General features: G+C 39.9%; 1 pseudogene; it reads left to right on the forward strand.

Moving 5' to 3' along the window:
- Nucleotides 1–1,168: 1,168 nt before the first annotated feature.
- LOC124963378 (uncharacterized protein C2orf78-like) lies at nucleotides 1,169–8,163 on the forward strand (annotated as a pseudogene).
- The last annotated feature ends 7,216 nt before the right edge of the window (nucleotides 8,164–15,379 follow it).

Consider the following 15,379-nt stretch of genomic DNA (forward strand, 5'->3'; position numbering starts at 1 on the left):
CAGGATGTCTACCTTACCCAAGGAGCCATCCATGGCACATGATGTACAACCAAAGTCCAGATGAAGGACATTTCACAGTGAGCCTCTCTTCCACCTCTTCAGTGTTGGATTCTAATTTTCAGAGTGCATTTTTCGAAGAATCAGGTCAAAAAACAAGACCTCTGCACTGGAAGTCAAAAGAAATGAATATTCATGAGTATAAGACTGCAAACTCAAGGCTTGTCCATGAAACAATGTCTACAATGAAGAGGGGTGGGAGGAGGAGAGCAGAAGAGAGTTACAAGTCCAACCTGACCCAGCCCAGCCCAACCCAAGGAAAGTACGATTCAAGAAAACCTAAAGAAAAACTTGGACCTCCTTATTCCCTACAGGGTGTACCCAAGAAACTTCACCCTACTCTTAGGTTATGAAAAAACTCTTTAGGGCTGAGGTTGTGGCTCAGTGGTAGAATGCTCACCTGGCACGTGTGAGGCACTGGGTTTGATCCTCAGCATGACATAAAAATAAATGAATAAAAGTTTTACATCCACCTACAACCAAAAATCAAAATAAAGATTTTTAATCCTTTTCTTTCGTCCTTGGAAGCTGCAGTAAGTTCAGTAAGTTCAGATCAACTTCTATGGTTCCAGAACAATTAGAATTGCTCTCTTTCTTCTATCCCCAAGGATATCAACTGTATATTAATATATAATTATATGCACAATGGTACATATTATAATGTGTAATATAAAATATAACATATAAATAATTTTATGAACATTAATAAGGAACACTGAAATGATCTTCCTAACACAAACACCTGGAAAGGTGGTTCTATCTTGTCCATCTTGCAGGATTTCACCTCCCCAGACCTCAGCCATTTAGGTTCAATTTTAAGTCTCCTGTCACTTTCTCCACCCAGTCAAATCTCTGATCAGTTTCTTCAACCAATCCCACCTTCTGGTTGGGAATCTGACCTCCCTATTGGCTACCTCATACCTTTTAAGCTGCCTTTTTGGTGACATCATTCTCCCACCAAACCTACTGCCACCTGGTAGAATCTTAGGGTTTCCATGGAGTTGTAAACAAATTTGGATCATCGCAAGTGACCAGTAACCAGTAACCAGTCATCAGTGACCAGTGGCCAGTTGTCACTGGCCAGTGACCAGTGAACTCCATACTGGGAAACATGCATTCTCTAGCCTCAGTCACCCAGACATCCTCTGGGGTGGTCTCCTCATCCTTTGTATCTGCAATTGATGTCACCTCTTCTCTGACAATGTCAGGTAAGGAAAGAAACTTTAAAGTTTTTCATTAGACTTTTTGCTGCCTCAATGTACTATTGGAGTCCAATTAGCTTAGAATAATAGGAAAAGGGCTGGAAGAAGAAATCTGGAGACCTAATTTGAGTTTTCACTTCGACAGGTACTAGTATGGGATGGATGATCATTTCTCTCACAAAATCTGTTTCCTCATCTGAACTAGGAGGATAACAGACTGACTGTGCACTGGTCCCTTTCTTTTCTAATATTGAGCCTTAAGGGGCATTTTTATAAAGAATGAAATCCGATTTGAGGAGTAACTTTGTTTCAACAGAAAGAGAGAAGTCCCAGTGAAGACAAAAACTCACACTGGTTACCAAGAGGGTTTCATCTGGAACAGTGTCCCTCTACCAATATTTCCACTTCAGTATTTCAAATTTAGTGCTGTTCAAAAAGGGACATTCATATATTTTGGTTTTCTGTTTAAACTAGGTCAAAAGAGAACTAGGGAGAAGGGAGCAAGAGGACAGGGCTATAAGGAGGCAAATATTCCAGGGCAAGGAAGTTTGGGACTGTTGAAGCACAGGGCAGCAGAAATTTGGTGAGGGGAGAAAATATCAAAATAAGGGAGAAGAAAATGTGAGAATAAAAGAGATGAAGAGCATGGAGATGTTCTCAGTTAAACAGTAGTTGGTTGGGATGGAATATACAAGAGAAAAAATGTTTTAAATCGATGCAGAGAGGATAGAGTGAAATCTTCCGAGCACTTGGACAATTGAGGCTGGTTGAGAGAATGTCTTAATTAATTGACTAGCAAGGAAACTAAGAGTAGAATTAGGGTATCACTGGGGAAAGCAGTTTCTCATAAAAGTCACCTTTGGTTGTTTGAAGTTTTTCTATGGACTCTTTGAACACAGATGCCCAAGACAGTTTGAACATAGACATTTTTAAAGTATGTTTTAGACATGATTCTTCCTGTAAACATGATAATGAAGGAGGTTAGAGACAGGGCTGGTGAAATAGCATTTTCCATGTCCTATTTCACTCTGCTTTTAAAACTATGTGTATTTTTTAAAAATGATATTCCCTAACCTGCATCAGAAGGATGCATTCCTTTGTGTCGTAAGTAATTTTCAAGCAGAAGCTGTTTTTAATCTTGCTTTTAAATATTTTTTAGTTGTTGATGGACCTTTATTTATTGATTGACTGATTGATTTATATGTGGAGCTGAGAATTGAACCCAGTGCTTCACACATGCTAGGCAAGAACTCTACCACTGAGCCACAACCCCAACCCTGCTTTTAATCTTCACTATAGTTTTCCTTCTTTAACAGAGAACATACAAAGTGTCATTAAAAATTTTTAAACCTAAGTACCAAAAGAAAGACCTATGTAAGAATAAAATTCAAGCTCCACACCTCTAATTCCACATATATCTAAAATACTACTGTAAATTATTTTGGGTTTTTCTACATTTCAGAGTGAATGCTTAGCATGTGGGAAGCCCACCCTTCAATAACCTGCACCAGGAAACATCATAAAAAATTTTTTAATTGTATGATTATATTCTAGTGGTGATGGTTTCATCAGACTTTAGGGCCAACGTTTTCCTGTTAAAAATGATTATAAACTAGGTTTTCAGGATAAATATGTTTTATGATCATTTTAAAGCTTTTTTCTGCTTTTTTGTAACAAATGTTTATCAGAATGATTTTATCCTAATTGAACTATCTGCCTAGTGGGATTAATATCTTTTACTTGGTGTGTATAATATTTAGAGGAAGATGAAAAAGCACAGTGGAGAAATTTCTTTACCCTTCTTGTTTTGTGCTTTACTTCATACAAAACTTCCTTCCTCCCTTTCTTTCTTCCTTCTTCCCTTCCTTTCTTTCTTTCTTTTTTGATTCCAGTGCTGGGGATTGAATTCAGGGTCTTATATGTGCTAAGCAAGCATGCTACCACAAGCTATATCCCCAGCACTTTTCCCACATTTTGTTTTGTTTCTGAGAAAGGAGCTTGTTACATTACCCAGGCTGGCTTTGAATTCCTGGGTTCCAGCAATTCCAATGCATCAGCCTCCTGAGTGCTAGCACCACAGGTTCACCCGACCATGCCCAGATTCATGGTTTTTGTTTGTTTTTTGCTTTTGCATGTGGTGGGGAAGAGGAGGGTTAGTGAGGTTTTGTTTCTTTGCAGCACCAGGGATTGAACCTAGGGACACTTTACCACTAAGCTACACCCTGAATCCTTTTTAAATTTTATTTTGATAAAGTGTCTTGCCAAATTGCCAAAGCTATCCTCTAACTTGTGATCATCCTGCGTCAGCCTCCAGAGAAACTGAGATTACAGGTGTTTGCCACTGAACCTGACTTCATAACTTTTTATTGAAATATTTATCTACATATTTTGTGACTATGTACATTTTCACATTTATTTAAGTTTGCTGCTTATTACACACTTCTTGTTGATACAGTTTCTCTGTCTATATGTACTGGTTAGAAATTCATTCAAAATCACCTTCAATTGTGGGCAGTGTTTTGATTAAGAGTATTCCCTAAAATAAACCAGGATCATTCGCTTTCATTATATTGTATGTATGATAATGGAACTTCATTCATTAGTAAATTTGCTATGCTTTGATGCTTGCTACACATCCAAATTTTCATTAGTGTCTATGTATTCTTTGTTGCTCTGTGCTTTTTCATTTTTGCCTTTCTATCATTCCAGAACTTATTATACCTTCCTCCATATATATCTTATATAATACATCCCTTTTATTCATGGATGAATTAAGACTCTCAGTATTATTGTAAATACCTTAGAGATGAATAATCTGAAGCACAGAAAGCTTAAATAACATTTTTTTCCAAGAAGCATTTTTTTTATAAAACTTACCCTCAGGTATTCGTGTTGGTGTAGGATGAAAAGAAAGACTTGAATAGTGAAAACAATGACCCTTTAAATTACCACCTGAATGGTCCAAGTGAACTCTGGAAAATGGCATAAGCAAACCTGCATAAGCAAAATGGGACAGAGAAGATAATACTGGTGATAGCAGTACTGTTTCCTATGAACAGGCAAAAATAAAATTGTTTAAACTGACTTCTGCTCTTTGTCTACAGCACAGAATCCTGGCCAAGGGAGGAAGTTTCCATAACTTGGTGCTGATATTGAACATGTCAATCATACTTCTCTGACCCTTGGTTTACTCACTTGCAAACTGATAACGTTAGATGTTCTCTAACTTCTAAAATATTTCAGATCTAGAGTTTATTCATGGGCAAATACTAGTACAGGCTCAAAAGAAAGATAGACCAGGGAGAAGGTTGCTTGTAGGGAACAATATGTGAACCAACCGCTTGGGTGTTCTGCGCCCAATTGGTGAGAAAAGGCAGTTCATCAGAAGAGTACCAAACTGCTCCAGCACTTGCAGCCATGCAAGTGATTGATCTGGGGTATCTCAAAGATTACTGGTATTAGAGGCTTCCTGACTGCCACAACATTAAGATAATACTGTTTCTCAAATATCATACAATCTGTCAGTCTCATCAATTTTTACATTACTCTCTTATTCCTGCAGAAAATTTCCAGAATTCTTCTATACTTGGAACTGCAAATTCTCTGCCTCTCTCTCTTCCTGTGGTGAGCAATGAAGCTTCCCTAACAGGAAGTTCATGTAACTTCTCCAGAGTCTCTGCTCCAGCTGTCAGTTCAGCATGGCTACTGCCTTCAAACTCGGGCACCTCCTTCCAGACACTCATGGGCAGTGCCTACCTTTATCAACATTCTAGCACAGCCATGTTGTCTGGGATTACTAGCTGACACCAGATCCCCATGGCACCTGCCTCCTATCCAAGTATTTTTGAGTGGGATAATATGGGAGGTGCTGAAAAGAAGTCATCTTCACTGGGGGACTTTACTCTGACTGTCACTAACCAGCACACAGCAGCTCCTTCCATGTCTATGACAGTCCAATATGATACAACTTCAGATGCCAATGCCATGGTCCCTGAGTATCCATCACTGTCAGCCAGGCTTATCCAGGTGACAACATCTCAGATTCCAAATCAGCCACATACCCTGTCACTTCCCTACCAAGAAGGAAGCCAGGTCAACGACAATGATCAAAACACTCCGGAGCCTCTGCTCTCTGGAGAACTTAGCAATCCTATGGCTTTGTGTCATTATGTAGGAAGTAGGGCCGCTGCCCCTAAACCAGAAATGGTGATGGTGCTGAAGGAAGTTCATCCCACAAATGTCCTACCATCAGTCTCTACCCCTGGCATCTACTACTCTGTGTCCACTCAACCTATCACAGGAACAAGTTTTCAAGGTGAGTACAAACAGCAACTAGGAGAAGCAATAAGATCAACAATCAAATGGAGGATCAAATAGGCAGCTGGGTGCTGTGGGTCCACAGATCCATAGAACTTAATTCCTGAGACTTTACTACCCATCCTTCAGAATTCTGCATTTTTAGACTCTCTAATAGAATAATGCTGGACACTGTGATGGCCATACACACTGCATTTAAGAGGCCTCCAGGAGCACACTGAAGGAGGCCAGTTTTCAATTCCTTGGTAGATCAGTCCTACCAAACCAAACCAACACTTTATGAATATATTTTCCCAACCTTGCTTTGGTCTCTTGGGAAGATACTTCAAAACTGACCATGGTAGTGACAGTTTAATCATTCTTAATTTACTCCAGGATTTAACCTTTTTATTCAGACATCCTGTGCAAAGCAGTTGTCTCAAAATCTGTCCATTCACATAAATTTCATGAGGAACTACTTCACCCTGTTCCCTATTTCATGGTATTAAGTGTTCATATATTCTTGGGAGAGTGTAGAGAATTCAGAGGATGCTACATAAGAATGATAGGCTTCATAAAACATTTTTTGAGGGTTTTCCACATAAAAAGCAAGTGTACTGCCACTGAGCCATGCTGACATGATGACACTGTCAGCCCAAATCTAGGACATCCTAGTGATCACCTGTGAATGAGGATCAATACCTAGCTCCTAAGAGAGACTTATCCATGGTCCTTAAAAAGAGCAACTAGAAATGCCTTCTCCACAGTTGGCAAGTTCCCTGATTATTGTGTTGCTGCGTAGGGAGAGCATCCTACTTACCATCCCCCTTGATTCCTTTGCAGTGATGGAAACTTCCACAGGGATGGAGGATGCCATGGGATTGCAACCTCCAAGTCAGACATTTTGTCTGCCGCAACCTCCAGAATTCCCCAACTCCTACAGTAGCAGAAGTATCCAAAAATCTCCAAATACTAGAGAATAACCCACCAACTGAACTTGGGGACATTCCAATAATAGCTCCAAACCAGAGCTCTACTAATTTCATGGCATTGCCTCCAACTCAAAGCCAGGAAGAAGCAGTAACAGTTTGGATGAGATTAAAACCATACTTTCAAACCCTCTGGATGCCTACCAGTTTGCAGTAGAAAACCAGGATCCTCCACTACTCCCTTTAGAAATCTCTGATAGCCATGAGCTCCTGGCCTCCATTGGTCCTCTGGACCAAGAGGAGGTGCCTCATTCTGAACATATCAATCTGGGAATGAGTAGCCTGAATCTTGAGGACCAAGGCACACTTGAAAATGGGATTGAATATAGCAGTGATTTTGCAGACCTCACTGCACTGCTGGGTGTTATTCACTTTCCCGAGCTTTTTAGTTTCTTCAAAGACCTTGACCAACCTGGAAGTCCTCAAATCATAAAAGCCAATGATACCAGAGACATCATGGTTAATCAGGAGCAGGAAAAATCAAGTGAAATAAAGGGTCCTACTGACTCAGTTAGGAAGAACAAACATAAAGCCTTGGAGCCTCCTGATGGGACTCCTAAGGCCAAAATGCAGCCAAAGCACCCACAGTGCCCATTAGAGGGAGAAAAATTTTCTTGCACTGATGCATACAGTCACAGGGCTCCTGTGAACACAGTCATGCATTCTAACAGCAAAGCTCAGAAAGTTGCATCCAGCAGGAACAGTAAAGCTAGAGGCCATGGTCAGAAAAAGACCAAAAAGAGCAGAGAAAACAACTCCAAGAAAGCTGAGGAGAGAAAGCAGGCAGGCAACAAGGTCAAGGCAGAAAAGAAGCCAATGGTTCCTAAGACAAAGCACAAGAGAAATTAACATGAGCTTAGCCAAGAGACCTTTAAAAAGCCTCAAAACTATCTAAGCATGCACAAACTCAAGTCAGAGCCCAGAAACCAGATATCAGTGCTGACAAAGAGTGTCCATCTCCATCCCAGCATGAGCTTCCACCTCCTGGGAAGGTTAAATTGGTGCCTTTGCCTTTTCTGTCCCCAGAGAAACCTCAACCTCGACCTGTATATCGCAGGCCACAGTCTCTGGCCTCACGTAGACCCACTGTGGCTTACCCTGCCCAGCCTGCTTCTACCAGCTCAGCTCGACCCAGGGCAGTCAACCAATCCCGACCAGCTCCTGCCAACACATCTTTCATGCGTCCTGCCAAGCCAGCTCAGCCGGCTGTATCCCACTCAATCCATTCAGGCTTCACCACGTCTACCCAGCCTAGTGTCCCTCAGTCTGCTGCCTCTAGGCCTGCAGCCTACACAACATCATCTTGCACTTCTGTCCAGCGGGGCCCTGTTTCCACCCTTGTGAACAAGCTCCAGTCCCAACCGCCCAAGCCTCAAAACCGATATCTGCTCCAAGACTTTGCCTTACAACCAATTCCATGGAGGAAACCCAATGTTCCTGAGCCAGTAATGTCAACTCCCATCACGGAAGAGCAGAGGCCAGAGCGGGAAGCCATGAAGAAGAAGGCTCAACAAGAGCGTGAGAATGCTGCCAAATACACTTATTTGGGGAGAGTGCAGTTTTTCATTGAGAGGGAAAGAGAGATGGAAATTGCTCACTACTATGGCTATACAATATAAGACTGCTAAGACTGATGGTGCCACGTGGCTGCCAGTTAGTTTTCACATGTATATAGACAGATAGATACAAATTTATTTTTTCTCACATCTTTTAAATTTTAATAATATTAGATGAAGAAATGTAATAAAGTTGATTAATATGTAATAAGAGGCCTTTTGGTACCACTTGGGTAACAAATCATGTTCCACCTATATACATAGATAGGTACAAATTAATGCACTCTGATAAAGTTTCAAAATACAATAAAATTGAATAAAGTAATGTAATAGAAATGATTGATAGATAAGTAATAAGAGACTTTCTGGTACCATTTGAATATCAAATAGGTTTCCACGTGTATATAGCTAGCTAGACATATAGATAGATGGATAGATATTAATTGATAAAATGGAATAAAGAAATGTAATAGAAGGGGCTGGGGAGATAGCTCAGTCAGTAGAGTGCTTGCCTTGTAAGCACAAGGCCCTGGGTTCGATCCCCAGCACCCAAAAAAAAAAAAAAAAAAAGAAATGTAATAGAATTGATATATATATATAAGTAATAAAGAGGTCTTCTGGTACCACTTGAGCACCACATAATTTTACACATAGATGTAGATATAGGTGGGTTAGGGTTATTCATTTTGATATACTTTTCAAAGTTAATAAAATTGAATAAAGAATTGATTAATAGATAAGTAATAAAGGGAACTTTTGAGTTTTGAATTGCTGTGAACTGTGGTTTGCTTTGGTAGAGGTGGGGATCAAAGCCTGCATGAAAGAAAGGAACTGAAAGTGGGACAGGATAACATGGGTAAAGGATAGGAATTGAGGAGAGAGGAAGGAACATGTTCCAGTGCTAGGAAGGCAAAAGGAAGAGAGATTTATGAGCTTATACCAAGAATAAGGAATGGGTGAAATGGTTGAAGTAAGACACAAAGTTTGAGGTTAGGGTTAAAAGCATAAAATCTGAACCAAATTGAAAATGGTAGAAGATGGGTTCAGATTGACCAGGAGAAATGCAAAAATCAAACAAAAAACTCTCCTGGAGAATGGCCTAGGTATTGTGACCTCCCACAAAGGCTTTTTTTTTTTTTTTTAACAAAGGCTTTTTTAGTAAATTTGATTCATGGAACATCTTCCAGCATGTTTGGATCACCTAAGATCATGGCTGGGAAAAGTAAATACAAAACATGGGGGAATCTACCAGGTGTGTGGCAAGGGTTCACAGTTATCCTGAGTGCACCTGACAACGTGGGACCTAGGCAAGTGAACTGCAGCAGTACAAGCAGCCCACCCAGAACACCGCCTGGAATAAATCATCATCTACTCAACACGCCTGCACCAGGACAGCAGAGATGCACTACTTCAATTAGCCTTCAAACACACAAGGCCAGTATCACTGAGCCACTTTACTAATGATCCAGTGCTCTAGGATCAAATTGTATGCAGAGAAACAAGGCCTCATCAATCTGAGGCCTATGGCCTCCAATCTTCAGTGTTTGCAAGTGCCAGCAGGTAGCGAACCCAGGTTTCAGGAGCACAGCATCCGGAGGTTACGAGTAGATGAGATCGCACTTTAAAAGGGGGATAAATACTAAACTGAGGGTCCTGTCAGTTCTTCCTCCACCGATTCCAGCGCATGCCGCTTTTAGGGACCATTGCCATCAACCGAAGCTCAAAATCAGTTCTTGGTGTCCATCCCCCAAGCTACGCGAGTAGAGAGTGCGCGTGCCCCCAACCTATGCGAGAAAAGAGTGCGCGTGCGCAGGGGGGCCCACCAACAGCTGTAGTACCCTGTAACCGAACGGTACTCAGGCTCTTTTCTCGAGACCAGAGTCCTGGCGTAAAGCTGCCCTGGAAGAGGGTGAGGGACAGTGAGGGAGGATAAGGAAGGAATAGAGTGGCGCAAGAAGATAATGGGGAAAGCGGATCATCACCATGAAAAGATTAGTAATTTACATTTTTAAAAATTATTTCTTGAAGCTCGGTGAGGCTCCGGAGGGCTGAGGCAGGAAGATCGCGAATTCATAGCCAGCTTCAGCAATGTTGAGACATTAAGCAACTCCGTAAGACCCCGTCTCTAAATAAAATACAAAATAGGGCTAAGGATGTGGCTCAGTGACTGAGTGCCCCTGTACCCCCCAAAAAAGAGATTATTTCTTGAGATAACATTCACATAACATAAAATTCACCATTAAAAAGTGTGCGATTCAGGGGCTTGTGTTGTGGCTCAGTGTTGCGCCGGCCTTGCACGCGTAAGGCACTGTGTTGGAGCCTCAGCACCACATAAAAACAAACAAACAAACAAATAAATAAATGGCATTGTGTCCATTTAAACTAAACCATTTTTTTTAAAAGTGTGCAATTCAGTGGCATTTAGTATTTTCACAAGGTTGTGCAACCATTGCTACTTGCTAATTCATAACGTTTTCATAATCACAAAAAGAAACCCTTATGCATATGAGAGGGCATTCCCATGCCTTCCTCCCCCTGGCCCCAGGCAACCATTAATCTCCCTAGTTTTGCCTTTTCTGGACATTTCATATAAAAGGAATCATACAATATTTGACTTTTTATATTTGACTTCTTTCACTTAAAAGACTGTTTTCAAGGATTATCTATGTTGTAAAGTGTGAGTTTATTCATCCCTTTTTAAGATTGCCTATGATTATTTTGTATGGATATACCACATTTGTTTATCCACACATCTGTGGCGGACATTACATTGTTTTCACAGTAATTTACATTTATTGTGAGATTTTTGGCCCAAATTTGTCCCCTCCCTTCACAGATAAGGAGATAATGTCAATAATTTGCTCAATATTAGGAGCTAGCAATTAATTGGGAATCTGAGATTTGAACTCTGGCATTCAGACTTTGGAAGTAATATTTTCACACGATAGAACAATTAGAAAAATTCAAGAGTGCTCAATTGAAATTCACACTTTACCTCAAAATTTCCATTCACCATCTTTCCCACTTCCTAGGAGACTCTGCCTTTGCCACTTTTTGTATCTGTCCCAAGAAATTATATATTTAATCACAAAATGATGTATCACAATTTATTGAATGATCTGTCCCACTGATTTGAAATGTCACCTTTATAGCATACTAAATTCCTATGTGTATTTGCATTATTCTTTTTAGAATTTGCCTAGTTTTTTTTGCCCTGTGTCTTTACCATTTCTCTGGAATACTTATTATCTTTTTGAGTTTTTACAAATCATTGTTTTCTTTCTTTTTGGGCATTATCTGTTACGTTCATTCACTCTGAGTTCCCTTTTAGTTTAGTCTTCATTTGAGTTCTACCATTTCATCTAATTTCCATTTATGTTCTTTTTTATTGTGGAACAACATATGTAAAAACTCACCATTTCAACCATTTTTAAGTTAATATCTCCATTGCATTAAGTAGATTCACTATGTTATTCAAGCATTATCCACTATCCATCTCCAAATCTTTTCATCATCCCAAACAGAAACTCTGTATCCGTTAAATAATAATTCTCCATTCCTGGATTTGGGTTGTGACTTAGTGGAAGAGTGCTTGCCTAGCATGTGTGAAGCACTGCATTCAATCCTCAGCACCAAATATAAATAAATAAATTAAAGGTCTGTCAACAACTAAAAATATTTTAAAAATAATTCCCCACTCCCCTCTTATGTTCTGTCATATTTTGCATTGTTTATTCTAATGTCTTTTAGCTAGTTTTGAAATAGTGCATTACATCTGATCTGCTTGGTGGGTTCCTTTCTGACTTGTTTTCATTGTCTGAGAGGATGCTATTCTTTTTCTTAAAATATTTTTATATGGGATTTGGTTTCAATCTTGCTATGCATTTTTATGTGAAATTGGTTTTCTTTGTAAAAGTACGGTAGAGGATAATGTTTCTAATGCAATGGAACAGCAACTTTTTCCTCTCTTTCCTCCACCTCTTTTCCTCCCCTCCCCTCCACTCCCCTCCCCATTCTCCAGGTCTCCTTCTCCTTCTCCTTCTTCTTATTTCTCTTCTTCTTGTAGTATTCAAAAGCATGATCTCTGTTTCCCACCTGGAGTTTTATCTTTTTTGTCTATTGTTCCTCCCAGCAATTCCTCTTCTGTGTGGGGCCATGTTCTGAAAAGGAGTTCTGGCTATTCATTTTTCAAGAAAGGAGAAGGACTGGACAGCTTCAGTCCTTCAGATTCCATCATGAGACCCTTGTACTTACAGCTACTCCTTGGTATCCACAGAAAATTACTTCCAGAAACCCTCACAGACACCAAAATCCACAGATGCTCAAGTCCTCTGTAAAATGAGGTAGTATTTTCATAGGCTGCACACCTCCTCCTGTATGCTTTAAATCATCTCTCATTACTTATTATACCTAATACAATGCAAATGCTATGTAAGTAGTTGTTGTACTATATTGATTAGGGAATAAAAACAAGAAAAATCTGTACACGTTTAGTACAAATACAATTTCTTTGGTATATTTTTGACCTGAAGTTGGTTAAATTCGCAGATGCAGAACCTATAGATATATAAGACCAATTGTACTCACTTTGTGGTTGGCCAAAACCCCTCTCAATTTCAGCAGCTTTTCTCCTACTGGCCTGCAATACTTTCTAGGGAATGCTTGCTGGTGGTTTGAAAGCCTCCTGTCTCAAGGTGCCAAAAATATACATTGGAGAAAAGATAGCCTATTCAACAAAAGGTGCTTGGAAAACTGAAAATCCATATGCAACAAAATGAAATTAAATCTCTATCTCTCACTCTGCACAAAAATCAACTCCAAGTAGATCAAAACCTTAGCCACTAGATTGAGGCCTTGCACCTAATATGAGAAAAAGTAGGCCCAAATCTTCATTATGTCAGCTTAGGACCTGACATCCTTAATAAGACTCCTAAAGCACAAGAAGTAAAATTAAGAATCAATAAATGGGATGGATTCAAACTAAAAAGCTTCTTCTCAGCAAAGGAAACAAAAATTTGAAGAGAGAGTCTACAGAATGGGAAAAAAATCTTCGCCACCTGCACCCAGATAGAAAATCTCCAGGATATATAAAGAACTAAAAAAAAAATTAACACCAAAAAATCAAATAACCCTATCAATAAATGAGCTAAGGAACTGGGCAGACACTTCACAGAAGAAGAAATACAATCAATTAACAAACATATGAAAAAATGTTCATCATCTCTAGCAATTAGAGAAATGCAAATCAAAAGCATTCTAAGATTTCATCTCACTCCAGTCAGAATGGCAATTTTCAAGAATATAAGCAATAATCAATGTTGACGAGGATGTGGGGAAAAAAGTACACTCATACCTTGTTGGTGGGACTGCAGACTGGTGAAACCACTTTGTACAATAGTATGAAGATTCCTCAGAAAACTTAGAATGAAGCCACCATTTGACCCAGCTGTCCCATGCCTCGGTTTATACCCAAAGGACTTAAAATCAGCATACTACAGTGATGCAGCCATATCAATGTTTATAGCAGCTCAATTCACAATAGCTAAACTATGGAACCAACCTGGATGTCCTTCAACAGATGAATGGATAAAGAAAATCTGGTACATATACACAATGGAATATTACTCAGCCTTAAGGAAGAATGAAATTATGGCATTTGCAGGTAAATGGATGGAGAGAAAATATCATTCTAAGTGAAATAAGTCAATCCCAAAAAACCAAAGGCCATATGATTTCGCTAATAAGTAGATGCTGATTCATAGGGGGGCGGGGTGGGTAAGGAAGAATGAAGGAACTTTGGATTATGCAGAGGGGGGTGAAGGGAGTGGTGGGGCAGTTGGGATGGGAAGGACAGTAGAATGAGACAGACATTATTACCCATACACAGTATAAAAAAAAATTTTAAAGAAAGAGGGGCTGAGGGTGTGGCTCAGTGGAGAGCACTTGCCTAGCATGTGCGAGGCACTGGGTTCGATTCTCAGCACCACATATAAATAAATGAATAAAATAAAGGTCTATCAACATCTAAAAAATTTTTTTAAAAAGAAAAAAGAAAGAAAGAAAGCCTCCCCTCTCCCATTTCCTCTGGTGCAAGTAATGCTGCCAGGCAGCTCTGGTGCCTCCTGCTGGTGGTTTTCTCTATCTTCTAGTTCTGAAGTTCATAGGGAAAACTCTTCTCTATATTTGTGGGAAATACTACTCCAGGGTTTTGGCTTTGTTTGATCTATTTCCATGACCCCTAGTCCCAACATATCTTTTTCTTTTCTTTGGGGACAGTCAAAACTGCACTGCTGCCTCCATCTTTCTAAAATTCTGATTAACATTTTAATGTAATTGTTTTAAATTTAGGACCTTGCAGTTTTCAGTTCCCTGAAGCAGAGCTCCATTTCCCCCAAAATAGATAAGACTCTGAGGCAGATTGTGAATCCCCTCTAAGCAACATGGCACCTAATGCCTGTGCTTACTCAGGTGGTGTTTTGAATGAGAAGTCAACAGCTTCAGGGTTCACGAGAAAGGGACATCTGCCCAAGAGAAGAGGGAATATAGGTCTGCTGGACAGGTGGAGAATCTGGACGTGACCTCTAGTCCAAATGGGTCCTTTTCTTTGTATCTACTTTTTTAACATGTATGAAGGAGAATCTCCAATTTGCTCTCCTTCCCCTGGTGGAAGTAGGGAGGGGGGATCTGGTCTATGCACACTCTCCTTATTTTAGTTAATGCCATCTTCCCAGTTGCCCAAGACATCATTTCACTCCTATCTTTCTCTCCCAACCACACAGTCAGAATATTAGGAAATTCCTTCTGCCCTTTCTTCACATTGCATCTAGAACCTATTCATTTCTAATTGTATTCCTCCATTTCACATCTAGCATAACCGCTAACCATTTCCTGCCTGTTTCTACCCATGCGAGAGGTCACATTTTCTATACAAAGCTGGAGAGATGGTAAATAAGTCAGTGTTTGTGAACCAGATTGTCTCTGTCTCCACAACTCCACCCTGCAGTTGTAGCTTGAAAGTGGCCATGCAGAATAGGTAAACAAATGGACATTAGCTGTGTTCTAATAAAACTTCATTAAAGAAAATCAGGCTGCATTGGTTCACTCACTCTCATTCTGTCTGATCTCCTGCTATGCTCCCTTTCACTCACTCTACTCCAGCCATACTAAGCCCACCTGCTGTTCCATGCCTGGAATGCTCTCCTCACCTCCTTCAAGCATTTTCTCAAATCATATATTTTCAAGAAAGTTTTCTCTGACTAGAGTATTTGAAATAGCAAAC

The sequence above is a fragment of the Sciurus carolinensis genome, chromosome 13 (genome assembly GCF_902686445.1).
Source record: "Sciurus carolinensis chromosome 13, mSciCar1.2, whole genome shotgun sequence".
Lineage (NCBI taxonomy): Eukaryota > Metazoa > Chordata > Mammalia > Rodentia > Sciuridae > Sciurus > Sciurus carolinensis.